Source organism: Furipterus horrens, unplaced genomic scaffold (assembly GCF_987537825.1).
Source record: "Furipterus horrens unplaced genomic scaffold, mFurHor1.1.pri manual_scaffold_2, whole genome shotgun sequence".
Lineage (NCBI taxonomy): Eukaryota > Metazoa > Chordata > Mammalia > Chiroptera > Furipteridae > Furipterus > Furipterus horrens.
In genome coordinates this window covers 140374446-140393841 of record NW_028327172.1, presented here as the reverse complement: position 1 = coordinate 140393841, position 19396 = coordinate 140374446, and the positions used below count along the sequence as shown (strand labels likewise).

The window sequence follows — 19396 nt, the reverse complement described above, 5'->3', positions numbered from 1 at the left end:
GGGACTACAGTTCAGACAAACATCACTACAGTCTGGTAGTATAGACAGAGATTAAGTAAAACAGCTTTTACTCTTTAGCTGCGTGGAGTTACTACGAAGTGTATATAAAGTATTAGTCCTTGGAGACTGATATGATTAAAGAATGAGCAATGTGGTGGGAAACGACAGAGTTACTGTACACAAGCACTAGCAAGCTCTTTATAGATGATCCCTGTTTCTTTAAAACAAGACGAACCATGAAGCCCCCCGGTCAGATATAAAGTCCCTATTGGATTCTGTGGATATGTGTAAAAAGTGGCCTGTTTAGCCAGAAGACTGGTGAAAACATCAGATTTTGTTGTTAGATGGGCTTATTACTTTTATTATATGGCAGTGAGTGTTGGAGAAGCTAAAATTCCAATTTGTTTTAATTCAGTATTAGTTTAGTTCTCAATATGGCAAGCTCCATCCTGGTGCTATCAGATGACCAATTACTGCTTAGTGAACTAGGTGTCAAAGTTTTTCATACATATCAATGTCAACAGTTTATTACAAGTTGTATAAAACAGACTCTAGTTTAATAACGGGGAAAAGGATTAGGTTGCTCCTGAAACTGACTGTAGAGCATGTAAAATGATTTTACTGGATTCTGTTCCACTGTAATCAATGAAAAAGATGTAGGTTGTAGACAAAGTTGCAGAATTAAAAAGAAATCTGCTTTTAATTTATTCTTTTTGTATTAAGAATTTGTATAGTACCTTTACATTTTGCAAAACAGTGTGGTCAACACTTATTAAAGCATTTTCAAAATGAAGAGATCTCAGTTGCTCCTTGGAGATTTTGTTTCTGTGGTAAATGCTTAAGCATGCTCTGGAAATCTGTAACTTGGGTGCATGTGTCCTCACCAAGTTCATTTTTAAAAGTAAATCTACAGTTGCTGTTCTTTTTATTAAATTTCTTTTAAATTTTATTTTTTAATTAGTTGGCATGCAACATTATTTTGTATTAGTTTTAGGTGTACAAGCATAGTGGTTAAACAATCATATACTTTACAAAGTGTTCCCCCCAATATTTCAGGTACCCTGCAACTATTTTGAAACTACCAATCTACACTCTTAATCCCTTCACCTTTTGCACCAGCCCCTCAACTGTCCTCCCCTCTGGCACCTATCAGTTTGTTTTCTGTATCTGTAAGTCTGTTTCTATTTTGTTTATTCATTAATTCTGTTCTTAGATTCCACATATAAGTGAAATCATACAGTATCTGTCTTTCTCTCACTTACTCCACTTAGGATAGTATCCTCTAGGTCCATCCATGCTGTTGCAAATGGTAAGATTTTATTCTTTTTTATGGCCGAACAATATTGCATTGTACATATGTACCACAGCTTCTATACCCACTTGTCTATTGCACAGATGCTATTCTTATTGCCTTGCCTGATGTTGTAGACAAAAACTTGCTTCCTTTAGTAGAGGATAATTCTTGTTTTCCTTTTGTTACTTAAATGAAGATAATACATTCTCAATTATGTATTTCTCCTACACCATACAAGGATGCGAGATCAAGTCCTTCTCGGGATGCCATTTTAGTATTTGTATCGCTGTTCATTACAAAGTTACCCATGTGGGCCAGGCATGGGTACCATTCCCACAGAACAGCCCTGGTGGAAGAGACACTGAGGGTCCCTGGGCCCAGGATGTCAGCCTTAGTCTATCTCTCTGTGGTCCTTGTTTCTGTGTAGGGCCAATCAGGGAGACAGGCAGGATGCTCAGGCTCCTCACCTCCACTGCTGTTCACCTCTGTGCCCACACAGCTCAAACTGCCACTGGGCCTGCAGATACAAAAGCCCCATTTTCATGGGCAAAAAGGTAACTGGCTGACTTCAGAAGAGACTTTACTGCAATTGTGAATCCCTACCCCTTAATCTAAGCCGACATACTTCACTAGCAGGAAACTAGAATCTCACAGCCAAAAACACCCCTGGATGAAAAGCCCTCCCCAGATGAAAAGCCCTCCCCAGATGGAAAGCCCTTGCTGAATGAAGCATCTGCCACCAGAGCGGGCTAACCCCTGCCAAAAATGAGAGCCATCCACTCAGAACGCAAAGCATGTCGGGAAGCGAGCCCGTTAAGAGAGCATTTCATACTTCCTAAAGCCTCTTCTGGGGAAAGCAGCCAGGGCCCCTGTATCTCAAGATAATCTACACTGATTTCAAACAAACAGATCTTCTACAAGTCTTTTACACATAAATATGTCACAGCTCAGGAAATAAATCTAGCATCTACTCATTAAGTTCCATCACATGAAAGCACCTCACACAGAGCAAGATGGGACTTTTCCCTTTCTTCCCCACCCCTTCCTTTCACCCCCACCCGCCCACACACACACACACTCCCACCCCCCCACCCACGCCTCATTCTCCCTCCCTGCCCCCCCTCCCCCTTTACAAAGTGCCAACAAGGCCATTCCCAACAGTTACCTTGGTTATTAGAGAACACAAAAGAAAACACCAACCCCCTGTAGAAAACATTAGACATAGCCAGGCCTTTCCTTTCTCCCACAAAACCCATTCGAGAAACCTCAGACATAAAATTCTCTCTAAAAAGAGGGATGTCAAAAACCCACAGATGAGGGCCAGCAAGCAGCCATAGGACCAAAGGTGAAGTCATTTGTTGCATGTTCTGTGCTGCTCCAGGTCTTCAAAAGCTTACAGCCTGAAGAATTAGACAAGCAGGCCCATGACTACACCATAGGAGGCAATCAAGTTGTCAACATTAAACAGAAGAGATTGAAACAAGTCCCAAGGATGAGAGATCAACAAGTATAGAAACAGAACCTCTCATGGATTCCTCATTCAAGGAAGTGGCTGGTCAAACAGATGGCAGAGAAGAGGTGAAAGAACCCGCAGAGCTATAGCCTCTGTGGCCTGGGACAAGGCCATGATCCCAGCATAGTCAGGATCTATTCAGGTAAGAGCTGAAGGGCAGGGATTGCAATTCATAAGTATGAACAGTAAGCAGATTATTTGATACAGCCCACTCACTCATAAGTGTCCCCAAGAAAAGCTGCTGGCAGGTGTGGACATGGAAAGAGACCTTAGGCTTGCTCTATAACCAAGCTAGTGTGAGAAAAGATAGGTGAGTCCACCCTTCCAGTGAGAGGGCCAAGAAGGAGCAGGATAGGGTCAGGACAGAGCAGAGTCACAAGGACTACATTATACAGAGAATAGTCCAAGAGGAAATAAAGATGATGTCCTCCAGGCGTCACTTAGGGCCCAGCTGCCATTGGACACTTGATGGCTGTGAATTCCCTCCTGGCACTGACTAACGTGGCATGGGAGGAGACCGATGGAATGACACAGGCTTGGTTTTGTTGTGTGGCATGGCAGAAGGACAAAAGGGTAAGTCAATTTCTTCTTCAGCTTGCCTCCATTTCAGGGAAAGTCTCTGGTTGTAGGGTGCTAGGCGGAATTTGGAGGTATTGCTTGCAGCTCATGTTTTTCATAGAACTAATCACTGTCTGGATTTCTGGACAGAAGACTGGCTTAAAAAAGGACATGGACAAAGTATGAGTATCTAGCCTGTTCTTACCCCACCTCACTGCTATTTTCTGAATATTTACAGAGTAGCTTCCTGGTCACAGTCAGGAGAGTATCGCAGTACTTCCCCCTCCGTGGAGCTTCGCACGCTGTTTGGTGATGAGTTGTCCATCTTTCTGAGTTTCTGGTGCTCCTATTGACTGGTTCCTGACCTCCTCTCTCACCCAGAGCTACAATGGCCGCTTGGAAAGCACTCCCGGTAGGGCCTCCTTGGGAAAAGGAAACCGGACAGTGAGGCTTGCGCCGGTCACTCCCGTGCTCCGCGAAGCCAAAGTCCCGCGGCAACTCGAGGGAGGACACTTTCCCCAAGCTGATCCTTCTAGGTGCCTCTTTTGAAATCTTGGAGGCTCCTGGGATTTACGGAGGTGCCGGAGACTCTTGAACCCGCAGCGGAGCGCTGGGAATCCAGCACGGAGTGCACCGCAGCACAGGGCTGGCTGGGGCTGCTGTTCCCTCGTCTCGGCGGCGCTGTGGGTCCGGGCCAGGGTTCCGCCTCTCCCCGGCTCAGCCCCGCTGTTGCTCCGGGAGTTCCGCCCTCATTAGCCGGCACTGGAGGGTGTGCGTGGGTCCGCGCTGGGGACTGAGCGGGTGCTTTGCTCTCCAGCAGCAGGTGGGCGACGGGAGACCAGCTGAGCTTAGCCCAGTTACAGTCTTCAGGCAGAGGTTGTGGAGGCTCGGACCGAAGCGGTCTCAGGACGCTGTCCTAGAAAAGAAACACCGACTCAGAGAAGATGCATTAGGTTCTGGGAGAGTCTTCCCTGCCAGACCCGCTCCCGCTGCCTGGACTCGGAGCGAGATCCCAGCGGGCAGACAAAAGACATGGCACTTTTCCTACCCTGCCGCTTACTTCCTCTCTGCACTGCGCTCCTCCGCACCCGCCGGCTCCGCTTCCCGAGACTGCAGCCAAGCCCCGGGTCTAAGCAAGTCTCGCTCCCCGCCGGCCAGCCCCGCGCAATCCCGAGATTCAGAAGGCGGAATCTAGCCGGGAGCTGGGGGCGAGCTGGCCCTTGCTCTTTATCAGGGCTCGAGCTCTCCGGGAGTTTGGAACATAATCTGAAGACTGTAGGGGGCGGTTCTATGTTTGTGAGTGCAGGACAGCTGAATACTCGATGCAGAGGAGACTCGCGGGGCATAGCCCTAGGCAATGTTACCACGCACTTGAGGCTGTCAGCAGCGACCCTCCCCATCGCCACCCCCATCTTTAAGGAACTTTCGCTTATCTTTAGCTCTGACGAGCCCTACTTCGGGGTGGATCTAGCCAATGGTAGCCTGGTGGTGCCACAGCCGGTGGACAGGGAATGTTTGTGCGAAGCCAAAGCTGCTTGCGTCTTGACCTGTGAACTGATGCTGGAGGACCCACTGGAGCCACACAAAATGCGCGTCCACATCCTGGATATCAATGACAACTCCCTCTCTTCCCTGTCAACGACCTGCAGCTGCACATCCCCGAGTTCCCGGTGTCTGGGGGCGATGTACTCTCCCCAATGCCCAACTTGCCAACCAAGAAAGCTGCCGGTGGCTAAGCTACAGCCTGAGCCCCAGCCAGCACTTTCGCCGGGACATGGGGTCGTGGGCGGACCGCAGCGAACACCTGGAGGTGATATTGGAGAAAGCTCTGGATCCTGAGAGGTGCGCCACCCACTGGCTGGAGCTCACCTCTCGGGACCACAGGGCTGCACACGCGCTCTGGTGGACACAACCGACAATCCACCTGTATTTGAGCGCACAGTGTAACGCACCAAAGTGCCAGAGACTGCATCCAACGGGAATGTGTCATTCCGAGTACAGGCCTCGGACCTGGATAAGGCTCTAATGGGGAAATCAGTACTCTGTAAGCAATAGCACGAAAGCAAAGCTGTGACACCACTTTCATGTTCACTCTAGAAATGGGGAGGTGCGGGTAGCTGCTTTACTAGGTCTGACTGAAATCCTGTTGGAGGCATACATCCAGGTAAGGGATGAAGTTCCCTTCCGTCTAGCTAGCACCGCCAAACTACTGGTGGAAATGACTGAAGTGAATGATCATGCCGTAACGTGAATATTCTAACTCTGCCCAGTCCAGTTTCCAAGGACACCGCCCCTGACACAGTGATTGCTCTCCTTAGTGTAAGGGATGAGGACTTCGGTCCCAATGGTGAGGTCACTTGTAGCATGTTCAATGGACGCCTTTTAATCTGAGGACTTCCTTTGACAATTACTCCAATTTACTGACTGATGGGCCGCTGGACCTGGAGCAGGTCAGCAATTAACAGGGCCTGATCACAGTCTCAGATGGTGGCTCACCTGGCTTAGCACCCACAGAACACTGTGGCAGTTGCTGATATGAACAGCAATACATCAAGCTTTCCTCAACCCCAACAGGAACATTTTATGTCTGAAAACAATGGCCCTGGAGCCTCTCTAGGCCATGTGTTTGCCCAGGACCAGGACCTGGGGAAAAACAGCCTTGTCGTCTATGAACTGTTGGACGTTACCTCTGAAGGGCAGACAGCCTCTAGCGTGGTGGCAGTAGAATCACCCCGTGGGGCTGTCACTGCCAAAATTTCCCTTGACTTGGAGTGGCTCACGGACTTCACTTTCAAGGAGAAGCCCGTTATGGTGGCACTCCTCCCAGAAGTGCAGCAGTGACCCTGAACTTATTTGTGGTGGGTAGATATGACAATGCTCCCATCATCTTCTTTCCCTTGCCCAGAAATGGCTCTTTCCCAGTGGAAATTGTGCCCCACTCTGCCAGAACTGGGTACTTGGTCACAAAAGTGGCAGCAGGGGAGGCAGACAGTGGCTCCAATGTGTAGCTTTCCTACCACATCTCTCAGGCTCCTGACTCAGCTTTTTCAGAATTTCAGCCTTATGGGAGTGCTCCATTACTGCTCACTTAGTTCTTCCCATGAATGAAGTTAAACAGAGGGTGGTGGTCATGGTTCAGGACCATGGAGACCCACCACTTTCCTCCTGTATCACACTGGGTGTTCTGTTGAGCAACTCTGTTCCTCAGACCCTTCCAGACTTTGAAGATGCCTAGGAAACAGGAAAGCAACTTTCTTCCCAGAACCTCTATTTAGTAATTGCTCTGGCCTGTGTTTCCTTTTTATTTCTGGGGTGCTTATTTTTCTTTGTGTGTATTGAGTTGAGCCACAGCCCAGGTTGTTGTTCTCAAAGCTGCTATCTGCTTTCAAGAGGAGCTGAGGTATGGAAGGAAGGCGACTTCAAATCCTTTCATGACATCAGCCACAGATGTCACAACAGTCAAGAGACTGTCTCTATTAGGTCTCCCTGGGCCTCAGTTCTGATAATATCAGTTTGCTGTTGGATGGGGAATACCGTGCTGCTGACCTGAGAAATCTGGCCCCTGGGTAGGACTGAATCTGCCAATACCCCATATTTAGATCAAAATAGGAAAGTTAATCATGCAAATGTCAATGCCATGGTAAGAAAATTTTATGGGATTTGATTCCTTTGACTAGGAGATGGTCACCAGCTATGTTTTTAAATGTTTCTTAGATGATCCTTAGGTGACATTTAATCCATTGAGTTGAACACTTCTGCTTAGCTCCCCTGTGCTTAGAATTGTGGGAGTTCTTGGCCTCAAGGAGATTATAGTTTATTTTAGAGAAACAAGGGTAAGAAATTCAAACCTATTAAAGAACAATAAAAGTAATATAGAATAAAGGTCTAAAATTAAAGATAATAAAACACCAAAATTTCTGGTACAAGTAATAAATGACCTAAAATGATTTTAAATCATTTCTTTCAGGAATTTCTTTAAGGAATTACTTAAAACAGATATCCCTTCATTCAAGAATTATTTTGAGCAATAGGTATGTGTAAGGCATTCTGATACTTAAAGTAGGAATGTAAAGTATGTGAGTCTTTGCATAATACAAGCTTAATATCATGGAAGATGAGAGATTTACTTAAACTTTACACTATATGAGTAAAAATGATGCTAATCAGAAAATAAATTGCAATGGATGCTTAAAGAAGTGAGAGAGAGAGAACATGAGAGAACACGTGGGCATGGTGGAAGGAATAAGAGAAGACTTTGTGATAGAGATGGCATTTGAGTTGGATCTTGAAGGGTATACCATTTAATAAAATGAAGCATAGGCTGTACTTTACATGAATATCATTTTGGCTAAATAGTTTTTTTGAGAATACTCCATAATATAGCAATAGCTCCACACAGTGTTAGTAAATGCATAGAAATTATAAGCATGTCTCAGAACACTCATTTGTACTGATAGAAAGACAATAACATTATTGTGTATAGGGTCCTTTTATTTGTGCTGTAATTGATATATTTCACAAGAAAGATGAGTAATTGTTATGTCATAAACATGGATGCATTCAAAGGTGTACTTATCATTCAAAGTCCATTCAACTTGGATTTAACATTCTTATTATTTTAGAAGTCAATATGCTTAGATATAAGAAAATACCATATTTGAGAGTAATGCATCTAATACAAGTGAAATTATTTAAATACTTCAGTTTATACCTCTAGACAAGATGGAAGCTTAGGTAAACATGGCTCACCTCCTTGCACAACCACAGCAAAAATTACAACTAAATTACAAAACAACTATCACCCAGAATCATCAATCAATCTGTATTAAGTCCAACAAGCAAGAAATTAAAGAAGTCACATTAATCCAGATGGGTAGGAGGGGCAGAGACACAGAGACACTGAATTGGTGGTCCCATACTGTCACATGGTGGATAAATATCAGGAGGGATATCCCAGGAGTGAGGGATCCCAGCCCTACACTAGACCACCCAGCCCAGGGCTCCACTGCCAGGAAGATAAGTCCCCATAACATCTGGCTGTGAAAACCAGTGGGGGTTGGGGTGGTGGAAGAAACTGCAGGATTCTCAGGAGTCTTCTCTTAAAGGGCCTGCAACTTAATACTTACACAGGCTCAATGCCCTCTGAGCTCCAGCACTGGGACAGCTGCTGGGAGGGCACCAATGCCAGATGGGGGGAAACTGAAGTGTTTGGCATCAGGGCTAGTGCCAGGGGACAGCCTCCTCCTGGACAAAACTCCAGAGGCCATGCAGTGGCCTTGTCCCTTTTCTGAGCCCTCCCCAACACAGAGCCACAGAGTGCTGACACTGTATCTGAGACTGCATCAACCTGGTTCACATAGGTTACCCCACCCTGGGGATTATATAATGCTCCACCCCATCCAAATTATGGGTGCACTTTTCTACAATAGGCCATACTACTAAGACAGGGATTCAAAGCAGCTCTACCTAATACACAGAAACAAAAACAGGGAGGCTGCCATAATGAGGAGACAAAGAAATATGGTCCAAATGAAAGAACAGAACAAAATTCCAGAAAAAGAACTAATAAAATGAAGATTAGCAATCTGACAGATGCGGAGTTCAAAACACTGGTTATTAGGAAGCTCAAGGAACTCATTGGGTACTTTAACAGCATAAAAAAGACACAAGCAGAAATGAAGGTTACACTAAGTGAAATAAAGAAAAATTTACAGGGAATAAGCAGTAGAGTGAATGAAACTGAGAATCAAATCAGTGATTTGAAACATAGGAAGAAAAAAACATGCAATCAGAACAGCAAGAAGAAAAAAGAATCCAAAAACGCAAAGATAGAGTAAGGAGCCTCTGGGACAACTTTAAATGTACCCATATTCGAATCATAGGGGTGCTGGAAGGAGAAGTGAAAGAGCAAGAAATCAAAAACTTATTTGAAAAAATAATGAAAGAAAACTTCCCTAATTTGCTGAAGAAAATAGACAGACAAGTACAGGAAGCACAGGGAGTCCCAAAGGAGATGGACCCAAATAGGACCACACCAACACACATCATAATTAAAATGCCAAAGGTTAAAAATAAAGAGAGAATCTCAAAAGCAGCAAGAGAAAAGAAGATGGTTACTTACAAAGGAGTTCCCATAAGACTGTGAGTTGATTTCTCAAAAGAAACTTTGCAGGAGAGAAGGGATTGGCAAGAAGAATTCAAAGTGATGAAAAGCAAGAACCTACTACCTCGAGTATTCTATGCAGCAAAGCTATCATTTATTTTATATTTTTTTAAAGAGGTTTTATTTATTTATTTATTTATTTTGTTTTTTTGGTTTTTCTATTACAGTTGTCCCATTTTTCCCTCCATTGCTCTCCCCCACCCAGTCTACCCCTTCTCCCACAATCATATCCATATCATTTAGAATAGAAGGGTAGATAAAGTGCTTCCCAAACAAGATAAATCTAAAGGAATTTATCATCACCAAGCCATTATTATATGAAATGTTAAAGGGACTTATTTAAGAAAGACAAGATCAAAAACATGAACAGTAAAATGACAACAAACTCACAACTATCAACAACTAAATCTAAAACAAAACAAAACAAAAACAACTAAGCAAACAACTAGAACAGGAACAGAATCATAGATATGGAGATTATATGGAAGATTATCAGCAGGGAGGGGAAAGGGGGGAAATGGAGGAAAAGGTACAAAATAGACAGAGGGATGTTATAAATAGTAAAAGAAATGGAGAAGCCAGAGAACTTATATGCCCAACCCACGACATGAACTATAGGAGGGGGGAATTGCTGGAGGAAAGGGGCATACCAGTTAGGGAGGGGGCAAAGGGGGAAAAAATTGGGACAACTCTAAAAGCATAATCAATAAAATACAGTTTAAATTTTTTATGTCAGATTGTTTTTAGTTTGGGGGGAAATTCAACAAAGCGATAGTATCAGCATTTGCATGTTATTAAGTTTGCATAGAAACAAGGTCAGAACACCAAATATAAAGTACAACTACACTAAAAGTTTACTTTTAATGTATTTATTATTTCAGACAATTTTATATCAGTTTCCCTAGAAACTAAGGAATACCTACTTAGATGTAAAACATTCTGGCTTCTTTACCATGCAGAATTGAATTATTTGGTTACTTACACAAAATCGCACATGAATGCTGCTCAGCTTTGTTCTTCTGAAATAGGGGAGCACAATTTCTTTGTCATTTCAAAGAGATAATCCTAAGAACCTAGTATAGATTTCAGATAGAGTTAAAAGGATTTTTCTACTACCTTGCCTTTAACAGAATATCTACTTTAACAGAATATCTATCTATTGATGGTAATATCAGTAACACAAAAAAGGATACTAAGGATACTAAGTTTCTGTTATCCAATTTTATTATTACTCATCAGCTCTTCATACAGCCTTTTATGTCCTGACCTTACAAGCTTTGCTAATTTACTGGGTAAAGCTGCCTCTCAAGTGACCCCTCCCTCCCCTGCCCCTGAGGAGTTAGTAGGAAAGGAACTGGCAATATTATGCAGAAAAAAACTTTGAGCAACAGATCTTTACTCTCTCTGGTGCCTATTTTAGGCCTACTTTTGTTTTTTACTTCTTGTTGGTGACAATAAACATTTGATGTAAAAGATTTGGAAAATACAGAAGAGTCATTCACTTATGCTCTGAATACTCAGAACTTTTAATATTTGGGGGTTTGTTCTTCCTGAACCTTTTGTATGCATATAAACTTAACATTGTGTTTATTTTACAAAAGTAAGCTCACTATGTGCTACTTTATGACTCTTGGTTATAAAGAGAAGTAACAACATAAGCTCCCGGAACTGTGCATAGCAGCTAGAGAACTCTCCAGGGTGTATTTCCAGGCGGTGCTGGAGCTCTGCTGCTGCCTTTAGTAATCACTTAGTGCGCCATCACGTGGTCAAAGCATCACTCACCCACCGGTTACGACTGGCCCTCTTTCAAAGTCCCTACACAGTCCCATGTAATGCTTTATTATAGGGACAGAGTGAAAAGCTGATGCATTATACCTACCTGTAGAATTAAGATGCTATACTTTCTTATAACCTAGTTAGGATTTCATTTTAATATTTGATAATGTTAAGATATTTTAACATTAAATGTTCTTGTCCTAAATTAAAGTTACCATTGATTTTTCACTGGACATTAGAACTTCCTGTTTAGGTTTTTATGGCTCTTGTGCCTTTAATTCTGAATAACTACTACTCTAAGATCTGAAAGAAATGCTGATCTAAGAAGACAAATCAAAATACCGCATTAGATGAAATCTTATAAGATAGAAGACAATTGGGAGAAACTGAACTGGTTTGGGTGCACTGAAACAGTGAGCTGCTTATTGGGCACCTTTCCAGATGCAGGACAAAGCCCCTAGCTATTTTTTATGAGTAAATACTTCTCAACTTATCATCTGCCTTTGATCAATTTCCAGGACATAAGAATGTTTAGTCTTGACAATTTTGTCCAGTTTTATACTTTTTTTTGCAGGGGAGAGAATATGCTGACCTTTTCACGACACCATAGCTGGAAGGTTGGCCTCTAAAGTGGTTTTTGAAAATTTCAAATGTAATGGGCCATGAAATTCCCAATTTCCTGTTGTTTTCACTGTCCCTATGGTCCTATACTTGTTTGGCTTTAATTTAAATTACCTGCCTGACTCTTGAAGGCACTTGAACTTTTGAAATACGGTCCACTAAAGTGACACCTAGATAATGTCCTAAACGCAATGGAATGTGTAAATAGTGCTAATCGTTCCACAAAAGCCTGCCTTATTAAAAGTACTGTGTGGTAGGTCCTCTCAGAAATGCATTCAGGAGAAGGCCCTTGTCTTCAAGGCCCCTGAAATCCTGGGGTAAATGAGGAGCATGGATGCAAAGAGATAAGTAATAAATGCAATGGCTGGAGTCTATGATAAGCACAAGAATGTTCTTTGTAGGGTGGGAAGGACAATTAATAATTCCTCAAGTTTATGACATACAGATCCTTTATATAGTTAGGAAGGTTTCTTTTCAATAACTAAGTTTTTTGGAAACTTTTACTTAGGTACTTGGAATGAAATTTCTTCAGTTGAAGAGAATAAACTGATGCACCCTAATAAATAGAGAATTTGGGATGCTGAGTATTATGGAGTGTGACATGTCGTCTTGCTGTTGATGGGCTGTAAACTGAAACTGAATAATGAGCCAAGAACCAAAAGACTCGGTTTCTAGTCCCAGATCTGCAACTACCTAGCCATGAGATGTGGGGTAGATCATCTACCACTCTGAGAAATCTGTTCCTACAACTCAGAAAGAGGAAGAGGGGGAGAAGGGTAAATAATTTTTGGTTCAGATTCTCTGTGGTTTTAAGGGAGAAGAAAATAGTTTTTTTCCTACAGTCTCTAGAAGATATGCTCCCATATATGGCAAGAATAAGTCACCAGATTTGCCCAGAGCAATAAATCCCCAAAATGATTAAGCAGGGTTTCTGAACTTATTTTAATAAAAATATTTTGATAACCTGATGAAAGTTATGACATCTCTATCTGGGGGGGGATGGTGGAGTGGTTGTGGGAAGCACATACTCCCATACACACAAAACGTTGCATATAACCTCAGGGGGTTGATCCACTCCTGGAAGCCCTAGTCAGGAACTCCACAGGGAAAACAATGAAAAACAGGCTGTGGCAAGCTTCAAATTCTTGGATTTGGGTTTGGCTGTTGTAGACTTCTCATTCTCTTTAGAACAAAGGAAAACAAAAGTGAAGGTCTAAATTAAAAATTAACCTAGAAAAATCTGTGAAAATTGTTCATTGCTGAGAAAGGCAGACTGGAGAATAAGAAATCCTCATTCTTAACAGAATCCCAGGCCCAAAGGAGGGATGAAAAATTAAAGGCATTCATATTTATCATAGTCAGAAAACGGAAGACTGCAGGAAGTGATTAGTAAGTCTGCCACAGCAATTATACAACCAAAGACAGGAAACTAAGACCAGAGCCTGATCTCATTAGTTAATGTGAATACAGAACTACAGGGGGTTATTTCCGCCTGTGTGCCTCAAGGGAACCTTTAATCCTTTGGTAGGAAGAGTTCTCAGAGATCATCTGAAGAGTTATGAGTGCTCTGTCCTGCTTCTCCTTGCCTTCTCCCTTTGAGAAAATGGAGAAGAAATTCAGTTGGTTAAGTGATCATTTTTTCTTTACATCTGATGTTCATTTTGAAATCTAGATTAAACCATTTTACAGAGAAGCAGCCCAAGGGCTACGGTGTAAATGTGTCTGATGGAATGGAAGAGGCAGAGCCCAGGGAGCCAATGTGGCCTTCGGTTTCATGTTAGCACTGCTTAGGCTGCACAGAGCTAGAGGACAAAGGTCAGAGGTTAACAGGCCCCAGGGAAGGGACTCCTACATCCTCCAAAGTCACAGGCAAGACACAATCATTATCTGTTCCTAATACTGCTGCTGCGTTTACAGGCTCCCACATCATTTAGCAGGAAGAATGGCATCAGATGAAGAAGGACAGAATCCACAGTGCCCAGGACTTTGGGGACAAAAGATAAAATGGAACTGCTTGTGTGTTTACTTGCAGGTCTGTGCTTTTTGCTATTTAGAAGGTTGCTCCATTGGTTGGAGCATCATCTGGTGCACCAAAAGCTGGTGAGTTCCACTCCTGGTCAGGGCACAAATCTAGGTTGCTGGTTTGATGCCCGGTCAGGGCGCATACAGGATGTGGCCAATTGATGTTTCTTTCTCACATTGATATTTCTGTCTTTCTCTCTGTCTCCCTTCCTCTCTCTCTCTCTAAAATCAATAAAACATATCCTGGGGTGAGGATTTTTTTTTTTAAAGGAGAAGAAGGTTGCTGAAGCAAGCAGCATCGAATCGCGGTTTGAATTGCCTTGGAGGGGTGGATCTTGCCACACAGGGCGGGCTTTTGTGTCCTCGTGTTGTACCATTTAATAGTGTGATTTCCTGATCAAATACAGGAATCAGTCAACCTGAGGAGTTCCTCTCAAAGTTTTCGAGCCACTACATTTTGGAAATTGTAGGAAAGACCACCAGTGTTCATAAAGTTTTCATCCATTGATTTGTCTTTAGTTTTCCACCTGTTGCTGATGGGATACTCAAGGGGAAGGCTAAATAAAGCTTCTCTAAACATTGCCCTATGCTCTCCCAATTCCACATTTGTATATCCATCTGCCCCATGACAGCCCCACTTGAATATCTACTCGGCATCACAAATTTGACACATCCTGCTAAGGTATCCTGAGTCCTCTCATTGTCTTTCTTGCCACATTCAATCCATGTTCCCTGACAAAGTTTCCCAGGCACCTTCAGGATTTGGCCACCTGTCGCTCTCCCTATTTTTACAGCCAAGTCTGGGCTGTTGTTTCTCTCACCTGGAATAATATAAGGACCTCCTAACTGGCCTCTCCATGTCCACCCTTTCTCTCTACACACTTCACACAGCAACAGCAGTCCTTTGAATACTGAGTCAGATCCTAACATTCCCTATTCAAAATCCTCTGAACATGTCCCCTCTCACTCTGAATTTAACCAGTCCTTGCTATAGCATATGAGGTTGTGTTCCTGGCTGCTTCTCTGACACCCTCCCCTTAGCCCCTGCACTCCAGCCCACCAGACTCCAGACTGTCTCCAGGGCACTCCAAGCTCACTGCCACCTTTGCACACACAGTTCCCCTGCCTGGAAAGCTCTTCCTAAATCCCTGATATCAGCAAGGCTTGTCCCCTCACTTCCTCCAAGTCTCTGCTCAAATGTCATCTTGTCAGAGGCTTTCCTAGCTAGCCATGCTGCCTAAAATAACAGTACGTTTTTGTTTTTCCTTTAATCCTGTTTACTTTTTTCATAGCACATATTACCTGACATTACCATATATTATTTGGTTTTTTTTTTTATTTTCTTTTTGAGTGGGTTTTTTTCTTATCCCCCATACCCGTAGGACCTAGAATATGTTTGACATATAATAGACACTCAATAAATATTTTTAAAAATGAATGTTATTTGTTATTCTGCCTAGATGGGTATATAATGATATTAACTATTTTCTTTTTATAGTGAAATATTATATATACCAAGTGCATAGAATACATATATACAATTTAAAGAATAATTGGATACCCATGTACTACCAGAAAGTGTGCCAACAATATCTTCTGAGGTACCAAAGAGATTTTATACCAAGTCCAAGTACTAAATTCTTTTACATTATGAGTCAGTTAGGACTCTCTTTGATGCAAGTAGCAGAAAAGTTAAATCAACTGGCTTAAACAATAAGAAAATTTATCACAAAAAATAATCCATAGGTAGTGGGAGCTTAGGCAATGGTTCATTTCGTGGTTAGAGGATGTCGCTAAAGTATTGTCTCAATCCTTCTCTCCACTCTGTCTTCCCTGATACCAGCCTCTCCTAAGGCTGACTCACTATTGGTAGCAAGATGACCCAAGCTATATGCTTTGTCTTCACTTCAGAGAAAGAGCATCATGAGCTAGATATGCTGAGAGCACTCTGATTGGACCTGCTCAATTGCTCCCTTCTAGTCCAATCACATGCCTAGGTAGGGGAATGCAATGTGCTAATTAGCTTAGCTGAGCTCAAGTATTCCAATCTTGGGGTTCCAAGTAGAAACATATGAATTCCCAAATAGAAATCAGGACCATGGGAAAGGCAGTAAAGCAGCCAGGATGGTAGTTACAACTGCCCACTGTACCCCGGCTCAGCAGAGCTCCTGAAACCTGCAGCCAATTTTATCTAGTTGTAGGCTTATTCTAACAAGTGTGGTGTCTACTCTCCCAGGGAGAGTACTTGAAGCAGATAGGTTGACAAAAACAGTCAATGGCACCAAGTAGATATCAAGATTCCAAAACACGTGATCATTTAGCTTAGAGGGCAAAAATACCAACCCAGTGGTTCATTGATGACACTGCCCAGATACTCCTCAGAATAACAGGAATATTATGTTATGATGATCCTAAGGAATAAAATGTCTAAGCTGTACCCAGTGGACCATGTTTAAGAAGAAAAAGGGATGTTTGATGGATTTTGAAGATTCTTTCAAAACATGAACTATTACAACAATGACACTCAGCGATAAATTTCAGTTCTTCCAAATGATGTCAACTAAATGAGCTGCTGTTGTCAAAATGAGCTATAATTATTAAAGTCACAGTGAGATGAGAAGCCATCCTTTTCATGGTTTCAGGGAATGTCTACAAATTCTAGACCTATTATTAAAAAGAAAATTATAATAATCTAATGAGCAAAGTACATTTTTATTTATAAAAAAGCAAGTAGCCCCTTCCAACCTCAAACATTAAAAGGGGGAAAATACATGTCAGGTTACTGTATGAAGGGGAACCCCCCCAAAAAACAAAATTACCTTCTTAAGGGCAGGCCCCACTATGTGAGTGTTCTAGGAACCCATCTGCATCAGTGTGCCAGCTGGCACTGTCGTAAGAGGTTACATTCAGCTTCAGTGAATTTTTTTGAAGCCTCTTTCAAGGTTTTTGCCCATTTCATGATGGATGATTTATGAGCTTACCTGCCCACACCACGCTGAGTGTTTAGCAGTGTTTGACCAAAAATGGCATGATCCCATGTCCCACCATCCCTATTCAGCAGATCTCACCCTGAACAAGTTCTTTTTGTTTCCATGGATGAAAAAAAGTCCTCAACAGGAAACATTTTGCCAATGTGGAAGAGGTGAAACAAAAAACAACAGAAGCACTAAAGGGCATCAAAACCAACAAGTTCAAAAACCATTTTGAGCAGCAGGAGAAAACACCTTGATAGGTGTATTGCATCAAATGGAGATACTCTGAAGGTGACTGAAGTTTCACATGTAAGAATACACATTTTTAATAAATAAATTCCAAGTTTTGGGGGTTTCCCCCTCATATTTCCCACTTCTAGTAAGACGCATGTTGGTGCTAGATACATATCCAATACTTACTGAGAACCTGAATAATTTTTTTAACTTGAATGTTCCTGACAGCATGTTGAGTAAGGAAGCAGTGGGTACCATGACCCACAGTTCTGCACATAAAAAAATCAAACACAAACTAGTGAAATAGCTCACTTCCAGGGAGCACTGAGTCCACTCAGCAGCAGAACTTCCAATATAAACCCATCTCTAAATTATGTCAGACTGTTGCTTTCATTTTAAGGTACTAAAAACAAAACAGAGAGGCACCAAGGTCTGAGACTAAGAGACAGGACTCCATCTGAGGACTCTGTATTGGAGATTTTATTCAATTTTTAAACTCACTTTTACATCCCACAGTCCATAATTTTTAACAATCATTTCCTTCTTCAGTTGGGGCAGCCTTAAAAGTTGAGGCAGGAGGCAGTCCCCAAAGTGATATAATCTGACGGCCACTTAGGAAAGGCCTTTACTCTAAATTCTTTCTCTACCACCACCATTAAATTCTACCAACAGAGGTTCCTGGGGCAGAAACAAGGTATTTTTCCATCTCCAGGGTCCCCTAATAAATTGTATATACTCCTGAGAGATGTAACAAGACCCTGAGCAAGTAAGGCTCTGATCGACGAGAAACAAGTCAGGCAGTTGTGAAACGGGAAGGGTGGGTGGGATGGGGAACTGAGGTAGAAAGCGGAGAGTTAGACCAGTTTATTACTTTTACTTTAATCCAGCTTTACGTACAATTATCCTTCATTCTCCACCCTTCTGAGCCCTCTCCCTAACCTGGAACAGTCTTTTAAGCTCCTGTCACTTCAGTGCATTCTTTTCAGTCTCCAATCCTTGCCTCCGTTTCCAGGCCTTGTCCTGAACCCCTAACCTCCGCAGACCGGTATGAGTCCGCTCAGGCTGCCATTGCCCAGTACAGCCTGGAGGGCTTAAACAACAAAAGTCTTCACACAGACTTCCCTCTGCCTCTGTGTCCAGATTTCCTCTGGTAATAAGGACAGCCACCATATTGGACTAGGGCCCACCCCAATGACCTCATTTCAGTTTAATTTCCCATTTAAGACCCTACCTCCAAATATAGTCACATCCTGAGGTTCTGAGGGTTAGGACTTCAGCATGAATTTTTGGGGACACAATTTAGCCCACAATGGCAGCTGACTTTAAAGAGTCCCCTCGAAGGCCTTTGACTCCTCTCCTCAAACAGCTGTTTCAAATGAACCACACCAGGCTTTTCTGAGGCAGGATCTTCTCGTCTGAATCCCTCCTGGAAAACAGTAGGCAGGACACAGGTCAGGGCGCAGTGCAACCCCTCAGACAGCTCATGGGTTTGTTTGTTTATTTATTTTGTCAGAATTAGAACTTGGTTCTCTGTGGGGCTCCCTGAATTGCCCACAGAACAACTTAGTCTGGACTGGGGTACACTATCATTTCCCGAGAAGCTGCAGACCCAGGCAGAGAGCTACTCTATCCCAGCTGCCAAGCAGTGCAGCTGGCTGGAAATTAAAACATTTCAGAATGAAAGGGGAAAATTGCACCACCATGGCAATAGGAACAGAAATGCTTGTTTCCTCTGCTGGTTGACTGCTGGCAAAGTGGGCAGTATTAGCTGGGATCTCTGATTGAGGCAATCACTCAGGCTCCATTTCAGGTTTCATCACCCGGGCTGCATACTTTTCTGAAAGAATGGCCTTTAGTCAGGATTTGCCTCCAGTTATTTAGGGCTCTCTTCTCCCCCAGACTGTGGTCATTCATGGCCTACTGTCTGAGGCCCACTGTCCAGGGCAACTCCAGGTCTTTCAGCCCTTCCTTTCTCTCTGTGTGACTTCATCCTGATTCTGGAAAAAAAGCCTCTCATCCCCCCATGACCCAACCCACACCCCACCCACCATTCTTGCCACTGGGCTGATTGCAGAGTCCAGAAAAGCACAAGGTAAATCCTATACATAACCACATCCACCCAGTGGCTGCAGCCAACGGGAGCGTCCACTCCACTATTTAAGGCCCAAAGGACTAAGGGCTGGATGGCAGTGCTACCTTCCTTGGATCAGGGCCTTACAAAACACTTTCCAGGCAGCCTCAAG

General features: G+C 43.0%; 1 pseudogene; it reads left to right on the top strand.

The window, feature by feature from the left end:
- The first annotated feature begins 4655 nt into the window (after positions 1–4655).
- On the top strand, positions 4656–7222 carry LOC150019617 (protocadherin alpha-C1 pseudogene; annotated as a pseudogene).
- The last annotated feature ends 12174 nt before the right edge of the window (positions 7223–19396 follow it).